This window comes from Piliocolobus tephrosceles, chromosome 5, assembly GCF_002776525.5.
Source record: "Piliocolobus tephrosceles isolate RC106 chromosome 5, ASM277652v3, whole genome shotgun sequence".
In the NCBI taxonomy this organism is placed as follows: Eukaryota; Metazoa; Chordata; class Mammalia; order Primates; family Cercopithecidae; genus Piliocolobus; species Piliocolobus tephrosceles.
In genome coordinates, this window is record NC_045438.1 from 75,474,415 (window position 1) to 75,483,316 (window position 8,902).

At 38.8% G+C, this 8,902-nt stretch overlaps 1 protein-coding gene across 2 annotated transcripts in view; it reads right to left on the reverse strand.

The window, feature by feature from the left end:
• KLHL32 (kelch like family member 32) overlaps positions 1 to 8,902 on the reverse strand; it is a 259,608-nt gene that overhangs the window by 221,924 nt on the left and 28,782 nt on the right. The window lies entirely within an intron of this gene.

The following is an 8,902-nucleotide window of genomic DNA, read 5'->3' on the forward strand; positions in this document are numbered from 1 at the left end:
CAAAACCAATACCAGAGCACTCTTAATACAAACAAAGTACTTAACGTATCTAATTTTATCTCATGGATGACAATGTGAGAAAAGTGAGATTCTTTGTGTTATCCCAATTTATACAGAAGGAGACTTAGGCACAGAGTTCTGAAGTCAAGGTAACTCCCTACAGAGTGAAAACTCAAGGAAACTGATTCTGCCTGCCTTTGCTCTCCCTACCCACTTACTGTGTCGACCCCTAGCCTAACCGTGATCCACAGAGACAGTAACAGTGAGACATTTTCAGTACTGATGTGTGACTTGAGCCACCATAAGTGAGTGTTGCCTAAAGAAAAGGCCTTATTAACCCTGGCACTATTCTTAGGAGGCCTCAAAACTGGCCAAAGAGGGACATGTGGCTGGTTCCTGGGAGATGACCCTCTGTCCCAGCTGAGATGATGGTGGGTGCTATGCCACCACATAGAAAGGCTCTCTCCTGAAAGTGTCAATATGCTTCCATTCCTGAGCTCAACCGTGGAGCTCCAGATACAAAGGGGAGATGCATTACATCTAAGAACCAAGGAAGTTCTTGAGAGCAATGATAACCTGTGTTTCTTAAACATCTTGGTCAACAGTTGGCCACTGATGTGAAGGGCTCACTTAATGCTGAGAGGCAAGAAGTCCTCTTTCCAAACTTGCCTTGTTCTTGCATCCAACAAAGGAGTCATACACCAATAGCTGCTGACTGAGGCACTCTAAGGTTCCACGTGAACAAAGAATGGATGGCAACAGAATTCTGAAGCAATCACAGGATATAAATTTCCTGAAAGAGGTCAAAGTAGAGGAAGCAGAATTCCAAGAATACAATGCCCAAAAGGAAAAATTCAGTAATCAAGGCACATGTTTTGAGGGGTATGGGAATTTCATCCCTCATTAGGTCCAGGAGTAAAATATGTCATTATTTTCAAAGGTTTTATGTAGGGGTGAAGCTCCTGCACAGATAAACCATGTAACTAATTCCTCCTGTCCTAATTCCATGCTAGTGAAATCCTTAACCACTAAACCCTTAGCCACTAGGAAAATAATGTGCTGCCCAAAGAATTCCACCCACATCTGCAAACCCCTTGGCAGTTACATATACAGAATATATTAATATTCAATGTTAAAGCAATTAACAAAATGTAATGACAATAATTAATTGCAGGCTTCTGATGGGTAACATTGATAAAAACAGCATGAAACACAGAAATCAAAAATTGGCAACTTGGTAAGGTACAGCAGCTCAGATCTATAATTCTAGCACTTTGGAAGGCCAAGGTGGAAGAATTGTTTGAGCCCAGGAGTTTGAGACCAGCCAGGGAAACATAGTGAGACACCCATCTCTACAAAAAAAAATTTTTTTAATGAGCTGGGTGTGGTGATACACACCTATAGTCCCAACTACAAGGGAGACTGAAGTGGTAGGATCGCTTGAGCCCAGAAGATTATGGCTGCAATGAGCTGTGACGATACCACTGCACTCCAGCCTGAGTGACAGAGCGAGAATCTGTCTCAAAAAAATGGGAAAAAAATGACAACCTTGTGAAACAGTACAAGATGAGAGAAGGGAAACATCAGAAAACCCTATAGATGACACTAAGATTCACAAATCTTAGGGATTTCAGAAAAAAAGTCAAGTTAAATGCTGTATAGAAAGGCCTAAGGGCTGTGCATGAGTTTCTTAGATGACTTTTGCTCTATTAGGAGGCCCCATCTGTAGGTGATCTGGAATACCTCCAAGAAATGATAAATGGCTTTGGCCCAAAGCTAAAGAAGATAAACTACGGCAAAATTAAATCAGATTGTAGGTAATCAATGTTTTCGTGGAAGAAAAAACAAAACATTGATTTCATATTTCTTTAGGCTTTGAAGTCTCAAAAAAAAAAAAAAAACCCAGTCAGTTCTATCAGCTCAAGGACATCAGGCTAGGAAAGACTAATGAAGCTTTACGCAGCCAAAGGGGCATCTGATTACATCTACACCACTGCCTATCACAAAAACAGCATTTTGTTTAAAAAGAAAGTCTCCTTTCAGAAAATGTCAAGCAGAGTAGATGATGAAGCAAGTGAATGAGAGACTCTATCAAAATAAACCTCCTCCACTCAGATATCTATATCAATTATGAACCTAAATTTCCAAAATAATAACCACAACTATTACTTGGGGAGTGTTTTAGAATAAACCGGTATGTTCACATTTAGAGTAGGCTTTTTTTTCGTAATGATTTTGCAACCGTGCTGGTGTGCGAATGTGATGCAGACACAAGACCTGGCACTGATGTCATTTCGGCTACCATATTTTTCAGCTGAGAATCTACACCTCACTATAATCAATCTCCATTACAAAACATTTTTTACCATATTCTTTTCTGGAGCCATAAAGAAATGAGTAAAGGATTTTCTGTCTTTAACAGTCACAAAACTTGTCTTTCTTATTTGAGGCATCTCAAGTAATGTTATCAACTAGTAAAAATGCATCTGAATTATGAAATTGCACTATAACTTTACAAATACTGAAATATATGCATACATGCATACCAGGTATAAGCAGAGCACATTTGGCACAAGAAAAAGTATTTTATTTAAGGACGTGCTTTATAATCCATTGTATGATGAAAACAGAGCTTAGCTTGGTCTATGTGATCCTACAATATACTGCTCAGGCTAACTTCCTACAAGTGTGGTGGGCTGCTAGCAGTTCCTTCTGCTGTCTAGGTTCTCCCTAAGCCCATGAGCTGGCGGTGACTTTGAAAAGAGTCAAGTCATACTAATCTCATGTGCACTCCTGGGTCATCTGAAACCCACATGATATTTCAACACAGAAGAAGGAGTTGCTGGTGGGAACAGGGAATGGGTGAGGTCGTGGTGCAGAGAAAAAGAAAAAAATATAGATTTAACTAGAAAGTATTCTGTTTGGGAAGATTTTAATCGTACCTGACTTGAAATTTGAGGAGTGTTTTTTTTTTGTTTTGTTTTGTTTTTAATCCTGGTGAGCTTTTGACCTTTCCATAAAATTTACATAATTCAGCATGAAGGGAAACTTCTAGTTGTCAAGAAAGATGTGGGCTCTAGAAATTGACCTTACAGAAAGGCTAACAGGTCTGTACCTGCCAGGTACTTGATGCTGCCACTATTAATTCTACAGAGAACACAAGGGGCAGCTCTCTGCTTTTTGCAGATGTGGACCCCTGAAGAGATCCTATGATAGACCCCAGAGAGCTGCCTGGGTAGGAGGAAACTGACTGACCCTTCCTCCTTTTCCTTGTGACCAGGCTGATGCTCCAGGAGCTGCATAAAAGAGGGAAGAGTGGCTTGTCAGAGAGAAAAGACATCACTGAGTCCAAGCTATGCATCCCTCTCCCTGGGAGAGCCCATGTAAGCAGCATACTGCATCACTAAAAGCTCCATAGCATAACTAGGGTAGCTCCACTCCAAGGTCTGCACACCAGATTAAGACATTTTACATGGCTCAGGAAATTTAAATGAATTCCACCATCATTTTGAGGAAGGCAAAGGAGTGGGGAAAGGAGAGGCAAAGGGAAGGAATTAATAAGTACTGAGATTTTATTATACACCAACATTGTACTAGATGTTTCTATGCATATCTTATTTAATCTTAAAACAACTCCATAATCTAGGTAACAGAATTCCCATTTTACAGATGAGGAAAATGAGAGCTAGACTAGGGGATATGTAACTGAACTGTGAGTCACAGAACCAAGAAGTATTGGATTTAGTATTCAAATCCAGGCTCCAAGGCTCAGGTTCTTCTGGTTGTGCCATGCTACCTTGCACTTTCAATTGTAGAACTAAAAATCATAAATAATAAGGTTCCTAAGTAATGATTTTAAATGAGGTATCAGAACTTGTGTCATAAAAAATTGCAAAATGCCTCCTCCACTGCTCTATTGTCTGTGCCACTAGCATCAAATATGTTCTCACTGAAGCAATCAGCTAGGATGGGACTTCTTTTTCCATCAATATCTTGTATAACAAACTGGTTGTATCATCTGGGTGGGGAAGGGAGGGGGTAGCCCTGCTTCTAAGTAACTGGAACTGGCTCATCTGGCATGGAAAGCAGAATACATTATGCCTCAAATAAACATGTAGGAAAATGTTGTCAAGAGTCCATGAAAACTGCCAAAGACATTTCTTCTTCACTTAAAAATTATCTTATCAGGTTGGTGACTTCAACCTTGCAAGGGAAGAAGCTATTTTAGACAAATTTATAGCTTTCAATGCTTTTTGCCATATGTGGAACTAATCTGACTCCAAGTTAAGTCTGCAAAACTTTTTTTTCCTACATAGTTCGTTTAAAAATCTCACCAAAACTTATAGTGCCATATGTCAAAATCAAGTTAAATTAAATACATTAATGCATTGCAATGTGCATATGAAATAGGGAAAGAACAAAAGAAATATGAAGAAAGTTGAGCACTTCACATTGCTCAGCTCCTCTTAGGTAAAGATCTTGACAAGAAGGGCCTGGGAATGAAGGTTCTGATTAGAAATGCCAGGAAAAAGGTGAACAAAATGAATTCCATTTACTAATTCCCAACAAGAGAGAAAGTAAAATGTTCTAGGATAAAGTCTTAAGTTCTACTCTACAAATTGGAAAACAATTCTGAAATAATAAGCAGTCATATAAGCAGAGAAGGGAAGACACTGCCTGACACAGAGACATAGCCACATCTATCTCTGCTGTCACCAAAAAGCCCCTTGCTTATTAAGAAAGATGGGCTCCTTACAGTATCATTTTTTCATAATATTTTCCATTACTTGCCAAATATATCTGTGAAGAGCAAATCACCATATTGGCTTATATTGTACTTGATAGGAATTAAAATCCCTCCAACTTTAAAGTAAATTTCTATCATGACAAATATCCCCAGTGCTAGACTCTAGCTATGACACCTTCTATTTTATTTCATCCTGTTACCTTGTGCTGAACATTCTAACAGGTAGATCTCCCACTCAGTCACCAAAGATCTAGTACTTAAATGCAAGTCTCACTCCCACTTGTTTGTCACATTTCTTTCATATCTATACTGATGTAGTAAAAACACTGACCCAACGAAGATCAAGATTATAGTACATTTATCTGTCACCAAAGCCTTCTGTCTGGATTTGAGTATAGCTTTTCAAATGGTTAACATACAGCCCACATTTTTCCTTTACTTGTCCCAAACATACAAGACTTCATCAAAAGTATATGCAACCTTAAAATCTGTATCTGTAAGAGCTTCCTTAGCCTCCAAGTCTATGACTCTACTAGAAAAAAAAAGATTATATCTTTTATCATCTAATTTGCCAGAATCTTTTCCCAGTATTGAAAATCCATATATTTATCCACTCCAAATGAATTCATATAAAATATGTGTATGCTTTTTCTATAGAAAAGTGTTATCATAAGAAGAAATTATGTACAAGCCACCGAACATTAAATATATGGACACATCATCATGGTTTATGGGTATTTATCATGTGCCAGTCTCTGTATAGAGAATATAATATTGGTTTGTCCCTTGCCTTTATGTTCAGTCTTTTAGAAGAATCAGTACTACATTCTCCAGATTCTCCTCTATGGCTACAACTCCTCTCCTAGTCTCCTTCCCGAATTTATCTTCCTCCATCCCCTCCCACCCATCCACAGTTACATCTTCTGCTGCACTCCGTCTTGGAGACCATAGTTCTTCCAAAGCTTTCACCCGCTCAGCTACAATAAGCTCATCAATATCAGGTATCACTAGCATCATCCTCTTAACCCACATTTCCAACAGACTGTCCGGTGGAGACTCCCATCTTTCAACAGCTATAAGGATTTTCATTTAATATAATCACACCCAGCCGTCAAGTTCCAGCACTGATCCCCCTGCTACATAGGGACTGACCTGATCTCCACAATCAGAACACTTAAAAATTTTTCCGTGTCTGAGCTTCTACGTAATCTTATATTTCCATTGTAACAGTTAACACATAACTCCCTCAAAATCACAATTATGTACGTGTCTATAAGCTGCATTAGATAACAGTTGAGAAGAAGGAATGTGAAGAGAGAAGAGCAGCTGAGGTTGCAAGATTTCTTTCATTGGTCCAATTGGACTTCGCAGTATTAGATTCTCCATCTGTAAAATGGAAATAAGATGCCCAGTTTATAGAGTCACTGTGAAGCCAATATGGAAGTAGCTTGCTCACACAAGAGCTCGAAAAGTGGACGCTGCCAGGAGCAGTGTGTTTGCTCTGAATCCTTGAAGGCAGAGACGGTATCTCAACAGCACTCAGCCAGGACTTTGTTAGAACGTTACTAACACACACCTGCATAGCTCCTTACTAGGGGTGCAACATATTTCCACGAAAGGAAAACTGAAATGGCTTTATTTACTGTTAAGGCATCTTTCCAGAGGGGGATTTTAGAAGTCACTGTTCAAATCTTTTGGCTTTTCCTTTTAACTACACCTCTCTGGATCCACCAAAGAGACAATGTAAATAAAATGACACTCCTCTCTGACTACTTACCTACTTCAGTGAAGTCCACTAGCATCTCTGTAGCTCTAGGAGAAACGGGAGAAAATGGCAGCTTCTCAAAATGTATTTACCTCACGACAAGATAGTTATTTAAGGAGTAAACATTTTATATACCAGGGTGCTGGGATTTAATGTCTCTGAGTTCCCACTTATGTTTTTGCTCCTTTGGCATCTTGCAGTATTCAGTGGTGGGTTTTAACTAATTACGTAACACTTTAATCAGACGTTTTCATTAAAGGCTCAGGATGCTCCATTTGCTGACCAATCCTACGTCTTCCTATAACAAGCACTCAACTGAGTTGTTCTCCACTTCTTGGCCTTACGGCAAGAAAAAAAAACATTAAACCAGGAACATAAGTTCTAAACTATAAATGCTTTTGTTTCACCAGATTCAAAAATTCCTATTTTGGAGCACTTCATGCTCTTTTATTTTCTGAGATATAAGAGAGAGATCTAGGAAACTTCAAAAAAACTTTGAACCAGTTTATTGAAGAACAAAGGTAGAGCATTTATTAGACTTTAATATTGAAATAAAAAACTGATCACTCACAGTGATGGATGTATTTGTTCACATCTGTATTTTGTTAGAGAATAATAACTTAAAATTGAGTGAGACCTCAGTAGTTATGGGTTGCTAACTAGCAGGCCACAGGCCAGATATGACCCAGATACATTTTTTAATGTGGTCCTTACAGTTTTTAAAATTAAGGATACCTCATATAAAAAATCTGGAAGCTTCTGTTTTCCTTAAAAAACTGTCATGTTTTAGAGCCTGGACAATAACAATCAGCTACAGTGGAGTGGGAGCTGCCTCCTTTACAGTGGTTTGCAAGTTCCAGAGGCCACAGTTCACGCTCCACTCCATAACCTCTCTCCCACATGTCTTCTCTAGGCCTGCCCCACTCCTTTATATCACTTGCCAGATCCCTACACACATCTGAAACACACGCACAACTTTTTTTAAGGGCAAGGAGACTGGATCTAGAAAGGGCTTCCCCATTCACTAGCTGTGACCTTCAGCAAGGTTTGAGTCTTGGGTTCCTCAGCTTTAAATGGAAGGTAATTTATTGCCCTCAAAGGGTTGTTGTGAGGATTAAAAAAGAAGTATATGAGAAGTGCTTTTTACACTGTAATGTAAAATGTTTGTCGTCATTATTCATCTCCCAAAGCTCTGTGAGTTGCATAAATCCCCTCTATCTACCTCAGTCATTATTTGGCTTACTTACTTGCTCCTCACATTATTTATTACACCTTCTATGACAGAGTTTAAAATCTAAATTAGAAGAATTTGACTTATTTCCCTGTGTCATTTAACAAGAAGTAGAAAAGATGAACAAATACCAAAGGAAAACAAAATACCAGTGAATACCAGTGGATCTTCACTAGGCCATTTGTTTGTGAGGGAGGCATGAAATTCGCACAAAATGTAATTACTGGATTGCTGATGCCTTCAAGCACTGTTATAAGCTCACCCAATAGACACCTGAGGCCTCAAAACGAAACAAAACTGGTAGCCCAGGTATTAGGGGCTTCTGTGAAAGAGAAGCACTGATCTCTTCTATGGGCCTATCAGTGTTCTAGTAGAGGACCAAGTCCCATCAGAAAAAAACAAAAAACAAAAACAATTGCACTTTCATATAAGCTCTAGTAAGCCATGGCACACATTTTATATCTATCTCTGTACGTGTATAGAGATAAGACAGATCTCAAAAAAAATCAATAAGAGATTTTAGAGAAAACAGAATCTTCTCAGAAATGAGCAGAGGTGCAGAAAACTGCGCTTCAATACTGATGCAGGGGATATAAAAATGCTAGCAAAGATGTATGTCATGAATGCTACCTTCTTACGTTACAAATTCACAAACATGTATTCCTGTTCTGCTCAATTTACAACAGAAGCTCATCCTTGTGTGGGGAACCACAATTAAATCATCTGCTTTTAACTTAAAATAATCACGACTAAGTGAATTGCAAAATAAAACTGGAAATAGAGGGGAAGAAGGGATCTAAACCGGAGTCAGCTTTCTTGATAAGATCACCAAAATGGGAGTAAATTATGATTCAAGACACAATCCGTTGAAAAATTTATCTGACGAATCCTTTTTAAAGCATACCATATAGTGCAATTACGGGTTTTCTTGAAGTTGAATGAAACCTCCACCTGAATACAGATTAACGAATGCCAAATTACCACAAGGTCCTCAGTATATATTTTATTTTAAATATCAAAATAAATAACAGCATCATTTAAGAAACCAGTTCTTTCAATAGATGTCCCAGGGCTGATGTTTAAGCAAGTCTCCTTGGCAACCAAGGAGCACAGTACATATTGGGCCGGGGGGGGGGGGGGGGGGGGGGGGGGGGGGAGA